Here is a 21,298-nt window from a genome sequence, read left to right on the forward strand (position 1 = left end):
TATCACATGACTGCGTTATGAAATTCTCGCATCTTCATGATAATTAGTTATGGTAACGATCGTTTATTTAGATATTACCTTCCTTCATGATTTCCATCTTTCTTCATTTCTAGTTTCCATAGGCCTATACTTCATTTCAAATGCGCTTTGATTGAGCTTTCGTTTGTTTCCTCGCCTTGCGCCTTTGTTTATTTGCGTTAATAAATTAATTAATTGCCTTGCGGCTAGTCAACAACACAGGCAGCAGCAGCAGCAGCGCAAAAGAACCAAAATAAATAAGCAAAATATTTGCTTTAATTTACAAGTACGAGGCGGGAAAGAGACGGCCTCTGGGAGGGAGAGGGAAGGAGACACCATGCTGGTGGTGGTGCCATCCTTTGTGGGCCCGGTTTTGTTTCCATTTACAAATTGCATTAGATTAAAGCGCGATAAACGCGGGGCGCGTTCACTTGGCATGATTTCGACTTATTTGCACTTACAAAAAGGCCAAGCAAAGTGGCTAAAACCCCCCGATGGTTGGCTATATTTTCCACGCCATGCACATTTTTATGAAACTGCGAACTGGCGGCCATGTAGAACATGGTTAATTAGCAATTAATGAAGCGATAATGAAGCCGAGATAAGCGACAAACAAGTCCATGGGGACGATGATGACGCCCAGTGTTGGCACTGTTGTTTCAGAGGCAACTCATAAGGAGTGCACAAACAAATAGATTTAATCATTGAACAACATTAAGAAACGTATTTTCTAAACGGGTTTAAATTTTAAATTAAATTTCAAACGAGTTTGGTTGATATAAACTAAGGTAATCACTAATTGGCTATGCCTTTTTAAGTAAAAAAGGGTATTTGAGAGAAAAATATAGAGAGTTGTCCAAATAGTCTTCTACGTCAGCAATGATGTGTTTTTTTTCTGGTCGCATTTTTACTCATCTCCTTTATATCGTTTGGTTTTGCAATGGCCTTGAAAAAGAAGAGGTCTTTAGAAATATATACCTGCAGCATTGGTAATGGGAAAATATAAAATTTAATGGGAAAAAAATAAATGGTTTCATGCCTTATCATCCTCTCAAATCAAATAATAAATAATAATAACAGAAATAATAATAATAATATTACTAGTCGAAAACTTACAACTATTAGAATTAAAGTAATGTATAAAACTTATGATGTCATGTATTTATATTTTGTTATAATGTTATTTTCATTATTGTGGGTGGAGGGATTTCGATGAAATTCTTTAACAAAGTGGTTCTATAAGCTCGACTTCAGCGTTTCTCTTGTTAATTATCGTCTAGAATGGCCTTGGTCTCGGGATTTGCCGGACCTGCGTTTGTTGTTGCGGCTGTATATATACTTTTTCACGTTTCTTGTCAGCTATTCTCCTTTAAATTAAAAATTTTGTTTTTTCAGTTGTGTGTTGTTGCGGGGTTCTCCTCCTGTTCATCCTTCCGCTCCCGTACTGCCCCTCACCCAGACCCAGTCCCATTTTCGAGCGCGCGAAATTGTATCATTTCCTCGGAAAAAAAAACATCTTCTTTTGGTCCATTTTTTTCCTGTGTTGGTTTTATTTTAAGGCTAATTAGTTTGCCGGTGCCGCTTGGCCTGAAAGTTTCCTGTCACTTGCAGTGGCAAAAGGCGTTGCCAATTAGGTCTCGCTGCTGTTGTGGACAGACAGTTTTGACCTTGGTGCTGTCGATTGGCTCGGGGAGTTTTCGCTGTCTGCGGAGGCTTTCGGGGACTTGGGACCTCCAAATGAGCTGGAAATTAAGAGTGTGCCGAACCAGAGTTTGGGTAAGGATGTGTGCCAGCTCGTGGCTAATGAAATTCGCCTTAAAATAAGGTCACGTTGAGCTCAAGAACTTTAAAGTCAGTGTTTAATTTCAATACAAAATTAAATTAAATTTATATATATATATTTATGTGCCCACAGTAGTTGCCACAAAGTCTTACTTCCTTGTTAGCATTTCGTTTTTATCTAAGCGATTGGCTCGAACATAGCCAAGCCAACGGAACCACATCGATCAACTACACCATCTCCACTCCCAGCATCCCCCCTCAGTTTTACAATAGCTTTGGATATCTGCTGGTTGCTTCCACTTCCTTATGTTAGCATTACCCGATCTAATTTTCATGTTGTTTGATAGAAAAGTCTTGTATTGCGGTCGGTACAAGCCAGGAATTTATCACACAGCAGCCAAGAACGTTGCATCTGGCATCTGCACTCCCTCGATGTTGCAGTTTCTGATGCCGATGCTGTTGCTGCTGCTGCTGCCCTGCCTCCGACACTCTTGCCTGTTTAAATATTATCAAAAATTGTGTATCTCGGGGCTCGGAAGCTTCCTGAATCTGTCGGAGCTTGTTGGATCGGATCGGCTGGGCATAGCAAACATGCTCACAGTTGTTGCCGCGGGGACGCTTGACTGGCGATCGTAGCAACAGGAAAGGAGCACTGGAACCTTTTGAATACCCTACTGATCTTGATCTGAAGATGTATAATTTTTGGATATAAGGTGTGGTTCTTAATTCACTAAGCTACGCTTGCGTTATTTGAACTACTCTTAAATCAATTTGTCTTGGTTTAAAAAAATAAAATAGTAATTATGTTATTAACATAGCAAGTATTATTATTTTAAACATTACCTTCCAATCATTATTTTAGGACTTTAATACATTTCTGGAAAGCTTGAAATTTCTGTAATAAAATATTTAAGATTCTTTCGAACTATAGAATAGTAAAAATACCTTGTGAACGAGTATGACAACTGCAACATCCCCAACTGTTGCTCCTTGAGGTTGCTGCTGATGCTGCTGTTGCTGCTGTGGCGCTGTTCGAGATTAAACAATGATTGCATTTTCATTTGCATTTTAAGTCACGGTGCTAGCAAAGCAAAGCAAGGCATAAGAAGTCAGAGGGGACGAGATCTCACTTGGCAAGTGTTGTTGTTGCTGCTGCATTCTACCAACTGGCACAACAGCAACATCAACAGCAGCAACATCAGCAACTTCAGCAGCTGTTGCTGCGGTAGCTTCCCCTGCCAGCAAACAGGTTTCCTTGTGCCGAAACTAAACACATGCCGCCAAGATTGAAATGCAAATCAGTGAATGTTTCTGAAGCGGCCCAAAAATCCATTGTGAATTCAGGGGATTGAAGGGGCGCATTTAAAGTGCTCTTAGAAAGATGCAGATGGACAAAATGTCAAAAATATTATTCATGTTAAATATAATAATAATAATAAAATTGTCAAAGCAATATTATTTTTGTTCTTAAACTATTTGTACAGCAAACATTTAAAAATACATTTCTAAAAGCTCTCATCTCAATATAACATTTAAATATTTTGTAATATTTATAGTACGTTTTGAGCTATTTAAAATGTTTATTGGCTTTTTTCGGTGTAGGTTCCCAGAGATGAACATCTTAAAAGAAGTGAGTGTCAAGTAAACAGCCTGCCCTACGACTTCCAGACCTTCGATTGAGCCTCATTCCAGCCCGATGAAGTACGTGTTTTGCCTTTTGTGAATTGCTTTTCTGGCTGTTATTATATAATTGGCTGAGCCCGAGGCGAAGTCCTTCTCTCCTGCCATAATTCAAAGCCAAACAAATACCGGGCCCTAATGCCATCGAGGCTCCGGCTCATAAAAATGAAAATTTGTGCGACAGATATTTTGCAAAGGACTAATCTTGGACAACAGCTGCTAGGGGTCGTTTCGCCCGCAGCGAGTGTCCTGTGTCCACTCATCTCGATTACGAGGTGTAAATTTACTGACGCACATAAAGCCATTTGGCCGACTCCTTCTGGTTCCGATTCCCGTTCGCCGTTCTCGGTTCCCTAATCCCCGGCAGCTCAAAATCCAATTCATATATTTACCGCTAGCCGAGGGGAGACATTGGCATTATGAGCGTTAAGCTTGCCTGGCCATTTTACGCTTCGGCTGGGGGTAAAGCTTTATAAATTTTGATGATATGTGAGTGTGGATTGCCGCTCATTTGTGCCCGGGCTTCGTGGCTCAACGTGTTGCCGCTTAATGTGCCGGCTTTGCTGGACTTTGCACTGGATGAGTGTGGGTCTGAACGAGTCCTTGAAACACACAACAGTTGATAGCCCAAGTTGATAAAAACTTCAACAGTTAACTCTAAGTGCGGCTTATAGATTATATAACTATATAAATCTTTAATTTAAATGCGGCTTATTTTCAACCAGGCTTAAATGATTTAAAAACTAAATTCAGCAAACTGTAAGATAATCTCATTAAAAAGATAAACATCGGATTGTGTGAAATCACACACTTTTTTTCCTAAAGTCATTAAAAGATAAAATCGGAATATGGTTTTGCTTGTAATCAAATGTCTATTAAAAAGCTTACAAATATGTTGATAAATATAAAATTAACTTTAATATTTAAGTCATCTTAATTAACTTTATTTTCAATTACCACAAAATGTAGTAAATTGTCACGAAAAAAGAGAGTTGTAAATGCAAAGTTGATATAAGGAAAATTATATATTTAAATAAATTAATATTGCTTACATTATTAAAGTGACGTAATCTAAAGCTCTTTCTTTCGTGCTCTAAAATGTAGCTTGTATTTTTTATCAAAGTGAACAAAATTCCGTGAACATGACATAATCGCATTTTACTTTCGATGGACTCTCGAATCACTAACTCCACCACTCCACCGCCTTATTACCCACAAAGCCACCCATTGAGCCACTCTTCTCGGAGTCTTGGCTCCTCGAAAAAGATTGCAGCATTAACACTTACTGCACACGTCCTCGACCGCCACTCCCACTCCCACCACCTCCACCGCCCCCTCCTGGACGTCCGGCGGCAACCTTTGCCCCCTAGCACCACACATTGTGATGTGTGCCAGCACCAGCTCCTCCATTCTCATCATCATCATCATCATCGGCGTCATCAACGCCTGGCATCATCTGCGCCCTTTATCAATTCACCTTCTGCTGGGTTCCTACACCGAACCTCCTCTTCTGGCTGTTTACATAACCAAGGCGGCATGCCACTTTATGGGGCGTACCCCAAAACGTAAAAGAGAAAAATATTAAAAAAAAAAAAAAGCTAAAAATAAAGCAAAAATTGTGTTAAAATTAATGCACGACCGGTAGAGGAGGCTGCGCCTTCCCTACGCTAAGTAAACTGGCCTTTCATCGGGTTTTCGGCCATATATTTCCATTCTCCAGCCACCAATGTCGATCATCGAGCCACGAGATGCCGGCGTAGATTTTTTGAACCCATAATTACCGGCCTGTGTGTGCAAATATGTACCTATACCTTTGTATATATAGAAAATTGTTGAGGGCAGGCGAGCGGAGATCTAGCCACGTTTTCTGGCAGATCCGAGCATGATTTAAAGGGCAGACGGCCCAGTCCTGTCTGTTGGCTTTGTTGTTGAAAGTGATTGTACTTTATAGATTGTGAGCCTTTGTTGATTCGCGTTCTGCACTGTAGTCTTTGCATTTGCCATCGTTGTGCAACGTGTAAGACATGTTTGCCTTAGAAGCCGCAACTCTGATGGTTTGGGCCACGGGGAGCAGAAAGTGGCAGATGCCTTGGGAAGGGGTTGAGTCATGCATGACAGCGGTCTGGAATACAGAGGAGGCCAGGTCTTCGGGAGGGCTAAAAATTATTTTAAAATGCAGGTTACTAACAGAGGAATTTCACGAAATAGTACAAAGTCTGGGACTTGATTAGCAGATGCAGACAAATATGTTTCTACAACATTTAGGATTGGTATTAAAAAAGAAATAAAATAAATTATTTGTTGGTGTGTACTGTTTTGTTTTATAAGTAAAAATAATAAATATATACAGCACTCATTACTGTTTGTGTTTTTGTTTATTAAACAAAAAAGAAGTTGAAGTAAAGTCAGATTTTTATGCTTGAAATTAAGTTGAATAATAGAAATTTATAAAACTTTTAAAAGCCAAAACATTTGTAATATTTATTATTTGTTGTAAGTACGTTAGTGGTTTATTCTAATAATATACTAATATTTTATTTAATAAATTCTGAAATAATACATTTATAAACGTCTAACAACGGAACACCCGCTTTTCAAATCATTTATACTACTCAAAGGCATCCCTCAGTCAAATCCTGTGATGAATTCATTAGTTCTGGGCTTGGCATAGACCATTTAAACATTTTATATATAATTACGTCATCATTATTAAGTCTATTCGGGGTCCTGGACAGAAATCCCCTTGTGACTTGAACCATTAACAATGGCCACGTAGCTGTCACCTACAGGGCACCAGAAAGATCGACCCTTAAACCAAATGCGCAGTTTCCCTGGAATGAAAACTTCACATTTTCCCAGATAAACGATTCGTTGAGGAGTAAAATCGCTATAAAGTAAAGCTCTCAAAGACCTTATGAATTCAAATGAGCCACGAAAGTTCACGGCCCCAAGGCTTCCATTTCCACTTACTGCGATTGAGGATTTCGAGCCGTATTAATTAGGGGAACCACTTACATCGTTTCTGATGGTTCGCAGTTAAAACAAGGCAGCGCTAAAATCATAACAGCTGTGACGTAACAAATGGCAACTACGGGGGGTGCAATTCAGCCAGAAATCAACCACTTGAAATTCTTTTTTATGCCAGCCAGAATTGAGACATAAAACATTGGCGTGCGGGCTCCGCAGACCCAGACCCCGTCAACCCCTAATGAAGCCATCAACTCACGTAACTCGCCACAGTTGTTACCGAAAGTTTCTTCCCTGCGAGTGTGATTTTGACCATATAAGGATAACGAGAAGGGGCTTTTGATGTTGCCTAAGCATTTTGGCAAATATTTGCCCAAAGAACCAGTCCATTTAGGGTAGTTCTTAAGGCACAAATTGGAAACTTTAAAAAGGGCTGCCAAAAGACGCAGAAAAAGCCTAAAACTCAATGCGGGTCACCCCTGATTTGTTGAATAAAAAAGCAACAGCTATAGCTATCCCTAAAAAGCAAAAAGACCAATGCACTTTGTGAGTAGAGACCACAACAAATACTGTTAACGAGTCGCGGTTCGGGCGATTACAATCAGTGACAGAAGGCAAATCCAACCCCGAATACGATCTAATCTCCCAGAGAACCAGAGATTTGCAAAGGTCCAGTCCCTGACCCGTTGGCGGATTTTTTCAGGGTCCACCACCATATGGACATAAGCAATCAACGAAAATGTGCTCGGGCATATGTTGGATAAAGTGCACTAAGGCAAGGGTTCTCAAATAAATCGGCGAGGAGGGAAACCGGAGCTATAACAACTAATTGAGTACATTTATAGCCAGCTAAAAGCCACTATAAGCCGAGTGCTTGTTAGTGACAATAGGGGATTTGGTGGCAAACTATTAATGAGCCCTCAAAGAGTTGACATTATAAACTAAACCAGTTTAAAGACAACAAGATATATAACTTTCCATTTTTAAATTCAAAGCCAACATTCATCTCACGTTTTGACCAGTCTTTTATTTAAAATCGAATTTCGAAGATTCCATTGATAAGAAGAAGTTTGTCGGCCGGTGTTCAGCTGGCTCGTTGGTCTAGGGGTATGATTTCCGCTTAGGGTGCGGGAGGTCCCGGGTTCAAATCCCGGACGAGCCCAAGTTAAGTTAATTTTTTTGCTTACTTCATTTTTTGTTCATAAAAAATAAACTTCCCTCTTAAATAAAATAAAACTAAATTTCAATCCTACCTAATGTATATATGCCCTTATGTATTTTTACCCTTTGAAATAAAAAAGTCATTTTGGTGGCTTTTTTGGTAATGATGTGGATAGTATTATAATTTAAAAGATATAGCGCTGCTTCTTGTGTTATTTAAAATTCATTCAACGTAGTTTGGGCCCAAATTTTCAATTGGCTCGTTGGTCTAGGGGTATGATTTCCGCTTAGGGTGCGGGAGGTCCCGGGTTCAAATCCCGGACGAGCCCAAGACAAAATATATTTTTTTTAATGTGAAATAGCAAAAAAATAAAATTATTAAAAATACTTTCTATATTAAAATGTAGTGTTGCGTTATTATTAGATGCGAGTCCTAGAAGAAATGCAGTCTCATGATATTTTTGTATTTTTGCTTACTTGCATGTTTACTCATTAAAAAGTTTGACATGAAAGTAAATGAATAAATAAGTAAACGAGTAAAGTTTGTATTAAAGAGTTTTGAAAAAGTCAACCATGGTTCAATGATATTCGATCGTTTAAATAATAACAATTACACGGTGCCAGGCGGAATTGGCCAGAGGTAAGCTGAGTCAGCTCAATTACAATTTCACCCCGAGGAGAAGAGGAGACAATGCAGCAGACGGATTGTCAGACGGGAGTCACAGACACCGCAGACAGGAGCATTCAACTGGACGTGTCTGTGACTCTTTGGGGCAACTCCCAATTGAATGCCAACCATCCATGGTTGAAGAGTGCAAGGTACACTAGAAATTTGTAAAGACAATACTCAATGCTAAAAAAAAAACTTAACATTGCTTAGTTTTTCTTTAAATGTATTTATATTTCAAAACAAAAAGTGTTACCTTCAACGAAGGCTCTACATAAGAGCACATTAGCAGGATTTTTGAAAATGATCAGATTTAGATGAGAGCCACACAGTTTTTTCATTAGAGGCATAGCCTCTTATATTTTAAATTTAAAAGACAACTAGAAATACAAAAGCCTTTAAACACCTTACGTTTTGACAAAGCCACAAGCATATCAAGTTTTGACCAGTATTTTATTCGAAATTGAACTTCGAACATTCCATTGATAAGAAGTAGTTTGGCGACAAATATTCAACTGGCTCGTTGGTCTAGGGGTATGATTTCCGCTTAGGGTGCGGGAGGTCCCGGGTTCAAATCCCGGACGAGCCCAAGTAAAGTAAATTTTTTTTAATACCAATTCAAATACAATCAGTCTTATAAGAAATGCCAAAATCGCAGACTTTTTTCGCTGTGTAGAATCAGTCTAGGTCCGACGAATGAATTTTATGCATTGAAAATTAACACAACAAACTTTTCGGCTTGGCTGACCAAGCAGACACCGGCAGGCCAAGAGCTCATGGCTGTCATTACCCGAAATCCATTTGCCGCCCCCCGGGGGGTTCAAGGGGGTTTGGCTGGCAGATCTCTTTCGCATTGTAATAATACGGCACTCAGCCCGACCATTTCACCCATTCCACACCATGTATCCGATTGCAGTCCATAACAGCTGGAAGCACGTAAATCTCATTGTTTCGATGCGTTTTGCATGCGTTTGAAGTGTCTGGTTGTCGATTCAGATTTCGATTTCAATGCCGGCGTCTCTCCCAAGCCTCCGTCTCCACTGCCCCCTTGCCATCATCCAGCCACTCCCCCAAGAAGGCTGCATTTGATAGCCTGCCTCCGCATGAGGAGTTACTTTTCGAAATGATACCCATTGTCAAGGAGAGCTCAAGTACGGGTTAACGTATCAACTGGAAACCGAGAGCTTTAATCGGATGGGCCTTTAAAGACTTAGAATTCTTGTTCGTTATTAAGATTTTGCTTTTATTGCTTAAAAACATTTAAAAACATTTTTCGTATATATTAAAAAATTTAAGTGAACAGATACTTTTATGATTATTTTACGGAAGGCTATATATATAATCGGTATTTTTGTAGTCGTTGCCGAATTGTTTAAACATTTCGTATATTATTTTTTTACTGACAAATACATCACAGCAGATAGCGGGGGGTTAAAGCCTGTGGTTTCAGCACCCGGCGACAAAAAGGGGAACAACTCCGCAGCCTGCGGACTCTGCAATTGACTTGAACTCGTGGCGCATCAATCGGGTGAGTTTCTGTATTGGGTGTGTGCACTCCGAGAAATCACAAAAATTAAATGTCTTTGAACTTCAGTTATATTCCAAAGGAGATCCATTTATTACCAATCGCTGATTACAGCGTAGTGACAGCATTTAAACATTTAATCATACTTTAAAAAAAGGTTTAAAAAAAAAATTATATAAAAATTATTTATAGCATTAACCTTAAATAAAATCGTAAATTATTTACAAAATATACGATTTTTCTCGATTTAAGTACGATATTTTTTTTGCAACTGTATGGGATTGTTTTGTGTGGTGATTTTGTTGTTGCTGGGCTGCGGTTTGGGTGATTTTTATGATGAGGCCCCCGGGCAACGGAGGACAAGGCTCGATTCGGTTTTGATTGCCCTGCCGGAAACGGTGCTCAGGTTACGATTTAGCAGCGATTTAGCCGAGCGTGAAATGGCAACTGCAGCACTTAACCACATAGCAACCGGCAGTGACACCAACACAAACACCAGATGCCGCCGAGCTTTTATCACCTTTTTTTGGCACAAATGTGTGGGCGGACTTATTTCCTCTGCTCCACACTTGAATGCTTTTGTTTGTAATGTCAAGGTTTCTCTTTTAACTTTGCTTATCTAATTGCTAGTCTATAAATAGCATGCAGCCCAAGGGGACAAATCGTCGGCGGAGCGCCAATGTCAGGATGGCCGAGCGGTCTAAGGCGCCAGACTCAAGAGCAAATACCTCTTACCCTGCGCAGCAAGGTTTGATCGAGCGTTCTGGTCCTCTCTGAGGGCGTGGGTTCGAATCCCACTTCTGACAAATATTTTTTTCTCTTCTACGAATTCTTTTGTATGTCAAAATGACTTAAGAATTTATTTTTGTTGTGTTCTTAAATTTTCAGTTACTTCACGCGTGAGAACGCTTCAAGTTAGTTGACAACTAACTTAAACTAAAAAAATTAACAGTAATATTAATATTAATAAAATTGTTGTTGAAGGAAAGTAAAATATCCAATTTATTAAAAGATCGCAAGTTTGTAATTATAAACAAAGAAGTCTATCCGCATTATGGAATTAATGCATTTAATGCATTTATTTATCAGCAAATCAAGAGATATTAAAAAGCTGTAGGTTTAAATATAAATGAGGTTGCTTGTCAAAACAAATACTACATGCAATCTTAAAGCTCAAAAGTTGAAGCTATGAGTATGCTAAAAATGTCTCCATTTTATTCCTGTAAAGTTAAACACAATATTTCATAAATATGAAGGTATTTATGTCATAATTATGAAGGCATTACCCTCCTTAGCAATGTGATAAAATGATTTTAAGATAAGGACCTGGCTTAAATTAGCCCCCAGTGCTGAATTTTTTAATTACAATGACAATAATTCCCGTTTCCCTTTTTGATAATACACTCTCCCCTAAAATCTGTTCATATTAAGTAGCAGTTTTTTTCTCGCCTGATTTGATTCAGCTGCCGCTGGGTATCAGCACTAAACCTTAAATCTGATTCCGTACCTAATTAAACCCCGAGTCACATTGCCTTCCCATACATTTCATTCCCAGCATGTCTGTTGCTAATTAGGTTTTCGTTTTTATACATTTCTTTATGGTTTTTCCAACACGTGCTGGGGTCTCCTTCCTCGTTCTTTATGCCCTTAGTTTTCCCTACCCGCTGACTGCACTTGAATGCACTTGTCAAAGTTCTGAGCCGTCGCCTACACGTTGGTCCGATGGATACTCCCAGCCACCGACAACATTGAACAACGGGGGAGTGGGAGTCCGACCAGTAAACCACGCGTGCCACAATAGGCAGGCACCACTGTGCCCACACAGCCCCTCATCCATCCCCATTGTCTTTGATGGCCAACTGGAAACTCGATTTAAATCCAGTGCATATGCAAAGTGTCACGTAATTTCAATTACACAGCTTCAAAGACAGAGACGGTTGCACTGGGGAAAAACGCATTGTTACACTAAAGGAAATCGAGTCAGTTTTGATTAAATTATTTTAATTTTTGTGGAAAGAGCCAAAATAATGTATTAAAAAAAAGATTTTTTCAGAATTTCCCGATTCTAGTCTTTAAAACTATTGAATGCTTTTAAAGAAATATTAATAAGACACATTTAGTGTATATACTTTAAAATTGATTGATTTTTCCTTTTTAAGCTCAAGTTAAAAAAAATCAATTCAATTTAAAAAATATGTTGTTAATGCCATAGTTATTAAGCAATATTATCAGCTATTTTAAGTAATTTCAAAAATATTTGCATTCAATGAGGCTGCAGTATTTTCTTAAGTGTTCCATCGAGAATTGGAGAGAACAAATTCTTTTTCTTTTTTCCCCCTGCGATAACAAGTTTTACAAACTAAGCCAAGCGACAACGGTGCGTGCCACGCCCCCCTGCGACCAAAACGCCCTCTGAAAGTCCGGGAAAGTGGGCGCCTGAGCGCGTGTTGCATGTCAATCGCGAAATGCACTTGTTGGAGAAAAGGGAAACAGCAGGGAAATTTATAAGAGGGAAGTGACAAAGCCAACGTCTGACAATGGCCGTGCAGCTTAGTGACCCATAATGCGTTTGCCAAGAGACCAATTGGGTTAGCCCACTTCCTAGGCATCGTCGCTTGTTGCCCACTCTTCTCCTTTTCCTATCCAAGTGTTCCAGTACCTCACTTCTTTTCCCTAACCTTGTAATCTACATCTCCAACGTCGCCTACGCAGTCTATCGTTCTTGAGCTCAAATTTTCCTGTTCTACTTGTTAGCCTTGTTTTTTCTAGTACCCTTTCAACGCGGGCATTATTACTTCAAGAGACAATTTAAGAAGGCCTATAAAATATTCTTGTATATTATTTCCATGTATGTAAAATTATTAAATAACGGTTAGGTAATAATAGATAATCTGGGTATAGTGCAATCAACCCACTTTTGTATCTTATCAAATAAATCCTTTTATTTGCATAAGCAGTTGGTTTTAGTACTAAATAAACAAAACATGATTTTTATTTTAAGATTACTTGACACCAAGGAAGAATAAATAATTTCTGAGTATTTAAAATTTTAATTCTCGTTTTGAATCACTTTGAATGAGGGTATTCCCTTCTCAAAACTACACTTACCTTCTGGACTTTTTGTTTGCCACCTGCAGTTGCCTTCTTTTTGTCCATATTTTTTCCTAGCGTAAATAATTTGTTGGCGTTACAAATCCGTTTTAAATGTGACTGGTGTTGCTGTTGTTGCTTGGTTAACTGAGCAGGAAAATTGATTTTGTCTCGTTTGAGCTGTTGTTGCTGTTAAGTCACTTGACATATGGACTTTCATTGACGGCCACCACAGTACACAGTACAGCACCGGCCATAACCGACATGACCGGCGGCAGTAACAAAACAACAACAGGCGACCGTAAGCCTTTTGTTCCGCTTCCATCGCTCGCCGGACATCATCGCACGTGTCCGGAGTGAACTCATCCCAAAATCAGCATAGGGCCAAAACACCTGCCTCGCACCTCAATTCGATGGCCATGGGATCGGGGGAAGTGGAGAGGAGGAGAGGAGAAGGTCCCTGTTGCAGTTCGGGGTATTTAGCGGTTTTCACTGCATCATTAATTTTGATGCGCTGCTGTTGTTGCATTTGCTTGTGCTGCCAGTGAAGGGAAATTGGTCAAGGGTACCTAAGAACACATATTTATAACTTTTTTCCTTAAGGGGAAAGAATTTTTAAAAAAGTATCTGATGTTTTGTTTTACCTAAATTTGCATGCCAATAATTGGTATTAAGATGGTTTAAGAATGAGAATAGATTTAGTTAATTTAATTCAGAACGAGTGCAGTAAGAATAAGCTATGTACTTTTGGCTCTGAGAAACCATAAATAAATATATTAATTAAATTTAGTGCATTGCTCCTATTTCAACTTAATGGCATTTAAAAAGTACTTAAGAAGGTACTAATTTGGTACCTTCTCATCACTAGCAGTTGCTGATTTCGCAGCCTGGACTAAAACTCCACTTAACTGAATTGTAGCTACTGCGGTTTGGGTTGATGAACTTTTGGAATGGTTAAGTAATGGAAGGCGGGGTGATAGTGCCAGATGGATTGGGTCATGTTAACCTTTGTGGTTTATGAAAGGATTCTGCATTAAGAGATTTAAAAGATTTTAAAGCTTATATCAAATAAATGATAAATTGTCAAGAAGTTGTTTAATAACACGAACTATTAAAAAGGGATTAAACAAATAATACTCGATTGTGATTAAATCAACCTAAAAGTAAACGATAACAAACTATTATTATTTTGCAACATCACATGCTTGAAACCCAATTGTATTAATAATCCAATTATACTCATCTGTCTGAATGCTTCGCCTAAGCCCTGAGCTTTGGTCCCATCCCAGGAACTGCCAAATCGCTGACAATTTCATCAATTTGCCAGACACGACTCAGCCATACCATTCGATCGGGGATTGAATCAAAGCCAGCCCGCAATCTCGCCTCCAATTCCAATTTTTGCCTTATCACCCGGCACAAAAGGCGGTTCTCTAATTAGCTGCTGACTGGCTGACTCCCAGACGTCCCCCGACTGGTCACCTCCGGATCCCCCAATCCTCGACAGACTTTTCAGAGGACGCGACGATGGGAAAGGCATGCAATTGGCATGACATTGTCGTGTTCGAGAGCTGGGACAAAGCCCGAAAAACCAAAACGAAGGCCAAGTAATGGAGCAGCGGGTAGCAGTTTTGAGGTGGAGATGGAGGTGGTGCAGACGGAATAGTTCAGCCATGGCGTTGGAGTCTGAGGCTGAGTCGCCACCGGTGTGGCATGTGGATGCGATGTTGATGCCGGCACGTAATGAGCGCATTACGCACTTCGAGGCGGTCGAGGAGAGCAAGACAGGAGCTGCCTGATAACAAGGCAGCCCTTGCAACCAGCTTTATTCGTATTTTTTACACATGAAAAAAAAAGAATAAGCTAGACTTATTCATCAAAGCTTGGAGAAAAGCTACAAGGTGGCGAACATTTGAGTTAAGAAATCATTATTAAATCTCACATTCTGGTGTGATGATTAATACTACTTTTAAATGTAAACCATTTATTTTTAATTTAATAATTATTATGCTCTTTTATTGTCGCATTGTCCCATTGAAGTCTGAAAATGCGCTTTTTTATCTATTGCTAGATTTTTATTATTTTTTTGATATTAGCTATTGAAACATTTACATTGCGTGTCAAGGGTTAAAGTTTGTCTATACGAAAAATAAAAATGTTGTTGATATTTTGAAACATGAATTTGTAGTTTTTGCTTGGGCTAAATTGTTCTACTTAATAAGAAAGGGTTTCCAGAAAAAGAACACAAACATTTTCTTAACTAAAATCTTGAATATTAAGGCATAAGAAATAACCAAAAGCCATACTAAAATCATAAACTAATGGATCTTATTCCCCAGTGCAACACTCCGCTGTCCGAATGTCTTGTTATCCTTGCCACATTATCGCCTTAGCCGAATACCTGGCGCATCTTGAGTGTGCCACATTGTTACAATCAAGTCCAAGTCGCTGTCTATTACCATCTCTTCTTTGGCCTTATTGCAGCGTCTGTCTGCCGGTTGTTGTTGTGCACGCTCCGCTTTTCAGCCTGCGGTGAGGCTAAGGACAATGCCCCTCCCCTCCCCTCCGCCACCACCTCTCCCTCCTCATCATGCGGTGGGCGGCAGGGGGTGTGGCACTGCAACTGCAACAGCCGCCCTCGTTCCACTTACGCGTGTGTGTGCTCAAGTAGCGAAAGGCCCCCGGCAAGAAAATCATGCGGTGCAACATTTATTTTTCCTATTTTGCGGGAGTACCCTCCGATAGGGTATCATAATTATTTCCGACTAAGCATGACTTATATTTTGTATATATATATATATATATCCTATTTAATAACAAACAATCTTAAAGAGATTGCACGTAAGGCATTGAGAGTGCTAGTTGCATTTGTGTCATATAATTAATTTGTTCTTAATGTTGAAGACCTAAAGAAATATGTTTCCTTAGATTTTATTAAAATCTAATTAACATATAACCACGTCTGGCAACATGTGGAGATTGTCAAAATCCTTAAATTTTCGAATTATTATAAAGATATGTTTTCAATATACCAAATGTAAAACAAGTATAAAATGTGATTCCTTGTTTTCAAGTTTTAAATTATTTCAGATATTTTTTAGATACGTAAGATATAAAACAAAAGTGAAAATACATTACTATTACTACATTACTATTCCTGAAGGACATCCACAGATTCGATAGACCCCTGGATACTTATTTTCTCGTTTCTTTTGGATCTCCAGCGGATAGTCAAGACCCCTTTGCTGCTTGAAGTCGCTGTGCCCGGGTCCAAGGAAAATGGATTGGTAGGAAAGGGGGATTGAGCTGGCTTTTTTCCAGCATTTGCGGAGGAGGCCAATGTGTTGCACTAGTTTTAAGGCCACGACGCACAGCTGAGAAGCACTTTGCAGCACGTTTCGGTGCGCCGAATGCAATGGCATGCCCCAAGCCGCAATGCCCCACCTGCGTTCCCCTTCACCGATCTGGTTTTCGGTTTGCGGTCTCTCGAAATCTCGAAATCGGTCGTTCGGCGCTTGACTTGTGCAGGTGTGCTTCACACGACTTGTCAGTGTCAGCGCATATTTTTTTGTTCGTATGCTCTATTTCTTTTCGAGTTTCGTGCCACTGACAAAGAGTAGCAAACTATTTTTTTCAATTTTTGCAGAAACATTTTTGTGTTAAATATTGATAGAGCTCTGAGGAATTTGCGTGTCCCAGATGGAAAACAATAGGGAAATGGCAGTGCACTTGTGCTTACGAAATGAGTAACATTATGAAAGTATTAGGAATAAGTTTTGGCTAGATGTGTTCCAAAGCAGGGTAAATAAACCTTTTTTTTATATTCAAAAGAATAGTGTGCTGAAAAGATATTACTTTTAATTTTGTTCGTAAGAGAAAAGTGCTTCCAGGTAAGTTTTTTTTATTGCTGGGCAGGCCAAGGGCCTTGACCTCTCGCCCTCTTCCCACACCCCTCCCCTTTTAAGGTCACCGACCCTCTTCCTCAACGAACAAGTGTCGCTGCACACATGACACGAGATCGTTTGGCCCTTCACTCGACCCGATCTGCATGTGGATAAAGAGTCAGTCAACCAATTTACTAAACTGCGCCTAATTAAATACTTAATCGAGCTTGAAACTGCAGCTAAGAAGGCACCACACTCATCAACTGGATGGTAGCTGCCTTAATTAGCTGGACTCTCACAGTCAAAAGTCGAAAGTTGCTCGCTCATAAATTTATGTAATTTGACAAAACAAAAACGAACAAAAAAATTGCACATAATTTCAAATGTGAGATAAAAATCGTGAAATCAAAGGCAAGAGGAGCGCTTCCTCAACCACCGAGTCTATTAATTTGAAATGGCCTGAGATAAATTACTAAATGACTGCCGCTTACGTGTGATCCATCCATCAATGCCATCATTAAGCCAAACATTTGACAGAGCGGCAATGGAACGGCCACAGGATGGGAGCCACTGGGTCTATCTCACCACTCCTCCCCGTCCTATATCTCCGCCCATATCTGTTCCCTTTTGCAATTCCCCAGTTCGAGCTGCAAAGTTCCCAATCTCAATCCCAGCCCCGGACAACAACTCACTTCTGGTTTTGGCTTAGAACAACACCGGAGACCCCACAGTCAGTCTTCTTTCAGCGACTGTCGGGCTCTCAGAATCGGAATCGGAATCGGATTCGGATTCGGAGGCGACGTCTTCGTCTATGCCGCTGTCATTCGAAGCTACCTTTTGGGGTCTCTTTGGGTCTCTGGACCTCTTGGGGTTCGTTTTTTGCTGGCACTGATACCCTGGAATGAAGGTTATACCAAGCGAATGTATGTGACATTCATTGGAGTTATTACTTTTAATTGGAGTAAAACATATCCATAAATATTGATTAAGAAATAAGAATTAACAGACATGTGTTTTCTAAAAACCTTTTAAATGTTTGGACTAATATGAGACTTTTCTTCGATAAATATATTAAAATTATTAATAATAAATAATCATTTTCTTATGCGAAGCACCATGATTGCTGAGATGCTTCCAATTATTAATAAAGCTCAATATCACAATTAATTATCCATTTAGATTTCAAAAGTTTATATAAGAATATACTTCTTAAATGGATTACAAAATAAGCCTATAAAGGTTAATGATGGTAAAAATGCTTAGAGTTTTATAGCTAATACAATTTTTTGTTAAGTTTTTATATGCCCAAGTATTTTGTTTGTCATAAACGAGGACATTTAAATTAAAGAATTTCGCTTTGTCAAATGTTTAAGCCTGCCATGTTATTATATAAGGGGTACTCAACGGATCGACCCCGTGTTCCTTTCGAAAAACAGCCTAGGGTGCTGTCAATAGGTTTCCCTCGCAAAGGCGAACCGCCGGCACTCAGGCGTGTCCAGGTATTTGTTGTTGATTACGTTGATAAGTGGCCGCCACATATTTTCCAACTGCACTTGTAATAATTTGTTTGCCATTCCGCCGGTCTGCCTCGCTGTAATCAATGCCACTCAAGTGAATGCGGTGGGGGGGTGGAGGAAAGGAGGAGAGGAGGTGGAAAGCCGGGAAAATCAGGGGACAGACACGAGAAGCAGCATTCCTTCAGACGAAAATGTGCCTCTGTGGGAGCTGTTTTCTCTTCAGTTTTTTGTTGCTGATTCCCTTCTGTCACCCCGACTTCCAGGAACCAGAAAACAAGCGTCTTCTGCTGGCGTGCGGGTTTATCTTTTTGATTTCGTTTCGTTACTTCTGGTATTTTAATGAGTTTCAAGCTTTTAGATAAAAAAGAGCAAAAAAAAAATAGGAACACGGCAAAAAGGTCTGCTCACATCAAAAGTTTATGAAACGGTTGCTATTAGCAGCATTTCCCATCCGAGCTTTGATGTGTATGTGAGCCCAGCTGAACGCACGTGTGCCCCGAGATTGCCAATATCCGTCGATATATCCAGTTCTCGATGCCAGCAAAGACAATGGCAAAATATGCAGATATGTTAATGAAGCATGATCCAAGCCAAACTATAAACCTAAGGCGAACCCAAAGAGCTGTGCATGGCTGCTTGGCCTCGTCACAAATTAAATTATGGTGTACTGGAACAAGAGAAGTGAGAGCTATAGTTGTGCAAAGTGGTTGTGAAAAGGGTGTCTTCACAAGCTGCTTGGGAATTGATAGGGAATGAAAAGGATGTGCTTTTCCTGGAAAACAGATAATCCCATGGGGCAAACTTTGGGGAGGTAGAGGATGCAACACAATTATTGTTCCATTCCTTTACTTATGAAATATTCATAGGAGCAGAGTGACGAACAAAACGTTATTTCATGGAAAATCTTTTCCTTTTTATTATTATCTCTAGGGAGTTACTATATGTTTTAAAAGTTTCAAACTTAACTTAATAATAGGAAAAAGGCACACACTTCTTACCTTATTATGTATTAAATAGAGTAGAAAAATCGGTTATTGCTCAGTCTCTAGTTTTAGGCATAAATTTATGGCCTTTCCATTTTGGCATTTTAAGGTTCAAAGCGGTTCGCTCCTTTGAAATTTGCAATTTCCATTGAACCGCATTAAAATTCGCCATACCCTCCCATCGGGCGATTGACCCACCCAGAAAATAGGAATCAACTTGCTGCAGTCCAACTTTCGCCGGGCCTAGATCGAGCGACATTCAACATTCACCCAGGGAAAGGGCGGCTTTGATTGCAATTATTTCGTGTACTCTTGGTCTTTCACTTTCCAATAACAAAGAGCCGAAAGCATGAAAAAGAACTTCGCATAATTTAGTCGCTTTGCCATTTAAATGGAGCACAAGTGTAACTAATCTCCAAGCGACATCCACTTGGTTGTTTTTTTTTTCTTTTTTTTTTTTTGGTGCCTTTCACAAACGATAACCGAAAAAGAAACCTGAATGGAGTACGTGGCCAAAAAGACTCCAGTCAACCGAGGTTTTTGCCTCCTTTTTCTAGGTTAGCCACATGGATTGGCAGAGTTGAAGGGGGGAAAGGCACCTGCGGCCAACATCCAGGCCAACAGAAATATGCCAAAAGCGTTGACATTTCGTGTGGTTCCATTGCAATTAGAAGCAGTTGAAGCCAACCCAGTGAACTTCGATCCAAGCTGAAATGGAGACTGCACAGGGAAAAATAGTCTCATCAAAATATCTTCCAATTATATGCTATAAAAAGAAATTTATTTTTGGAATGGTTTTTGTGTGGTGAATAGTTTTAAATAGCTCACATGTAAATTTATTTTCTCTCAGTGCCAATAGTTTTTGGGGCACTTCTTTGTAATTGATTTGCCATGCAGGTGGGTAAATAAAAGCTGCCCAAAATTGAATTAAATATTGGTTCAGCCTCTGGCCAAAGGCTGTCCGAACAGCATTTAAATTTCTTATAAACAAATCTTTTCCATTATCTGGCCAGCCAGCAGCAGAGTAGAACACGTGCAAACACGTGCCTTCGGTGGGTCAGCGGAGGTCGGAGTAGAGCCATCCATATAGCCCCCTTTGCGAAGGGGGAGGACCTGACCGGCAAACTATTAAAAACTTTGACCCAAATATGAAAAGCCAGAAATTTACTTAGAACAGGAACGCTAGTTGCCTTCCAAAAACACACTATTTTAAAAGAAGTGCGATATAACACAGCATAACAAAATAAAATGCCGAACAATTTTGTAGTCTGTGTTTTAAATATCTTTGTTTAATTTACTTAAAAAAAAATATTTAATTTTTTTTCTAGTTAATCTATATACATATATTAAATTTGGTTTGACATGCAGGTTTTTTCTTCAGCAAGATAAATAATTGTAGCATTTTAAAAACCCCTTAATAGAGTATAAAAAGCTTTCCATTATTCAGGCGGACTTAGTTGTAAGTAAGTGCTCGGCGAAAGTCCTCACATCCCAGTTGAGTTCATCTGTGATGGCTTCCCCAATATGTTAGCAACTCCTCTGGCATCTTTACATCTACTACCCTTCCTACTAAAAACTCTCGGCCAAAGTAGAGCAGAAAAAAGTTATGATTTAGAAATTAAAGTTTGCATAGCAGCAGAAATATTTTTTTTCTACTAGTTTCATGTGTGAAAGTTTTCGCCATGTGGAGAAAGGAAAGCTGCGTAAAGCTGCCGTAAAAAAGAAGCTTGCTAATGACAAAAGTATAAAGATTGTCAGGTTGTTTCGGCTAATCCATATGGAATGCACTCGACGCAAGCACAGGAACGCATAAAAGTTGCGTACAAGTTGAGCATCGAGAACTTTTCGGGCAGCAGGTGCAGCCGCTTGCCCATTTAAGCAAAGCAGGAACAATGTTGTCCAAAATTTAAGGGAATAATTTTAAAGGATTGCCAGAAAAGGGGTACATATCCAACTTAAATTTGAAGTTAATCAAAAACAAACAAAGAATACACCATACCAGGTTGCTCAAAGGTTGAATAAAG

General features: G+C 39.5%; 4 non-coding genes across 4 annotated transcripts; all 4 read left to right on the forward strand.

Moving 5' to 3' along the window:
* Nucleotides 1-7,537: 7,537 nt before the first annotated feature.
* On the forward strand, nucleotides 7,538-7,609 carry Trnap-agg (transfer RNA proline (anticodon AGG)). The gene has a single exon. It is a non-coding gene; the product is annotated as a tRNA-Pro (tRNA).
* Nucleotides 7,610-7,865: 256 nt separating this feature from the next.
* Trnap-agg (transfer RNA proline (anticodon AGG)) lies at nucleotides 7,866-7,937 on the forward strand. The gene has a single exon. It is a non-coding gene; the product is annotated as a tRNA-Pro (tRNA).
* Nucleotides 7,938-8,792: 855 nt separating this feature from the next.
* Trnap-agg (transfer RNA proline (anticodon AGG)) lies at nucleotides 8,793-8,864 on the forward strand. Its single transcript has one exon. It is a non-coding gene; the product is annotated as a tRNA-Pro (tRNA).
* A 1,617-nt stretch (nucleotides 8,865-10,481) lies between these two features.
* Trnal-caa (transfer RNA leucine (anticodon CAA)) lies at nucleotides 10,482-10,606 on the forward strand. Its single transcript has 2 exons — nucleotides 10,482-10,519; nucleotides 10,562-10,606. It is a non-coding gene; the product is annotated as a tRNA-Leu (tRNA).
* Nucleotides 10,607-21,298: the final 10,692 nt, after the last annotated feature.

The sequence above is a fragment of the Drosophila gunungcola genome (assembly GCF_025200985.1).
Source record: "Drosophila gunungcola strain Sukarami chromosome 3L unlocalized genomic scaffold, Dgunungcola_SK_2 000002F, whole genome shotgun sequence".
NCBI classification, from domain to species: domain Eukaryota; kingdom Metazoa; phylum Arthropoda; class Insecta; order Diptera; family Drosophilidae; genus Drosophila; species Drosophila gunungcola.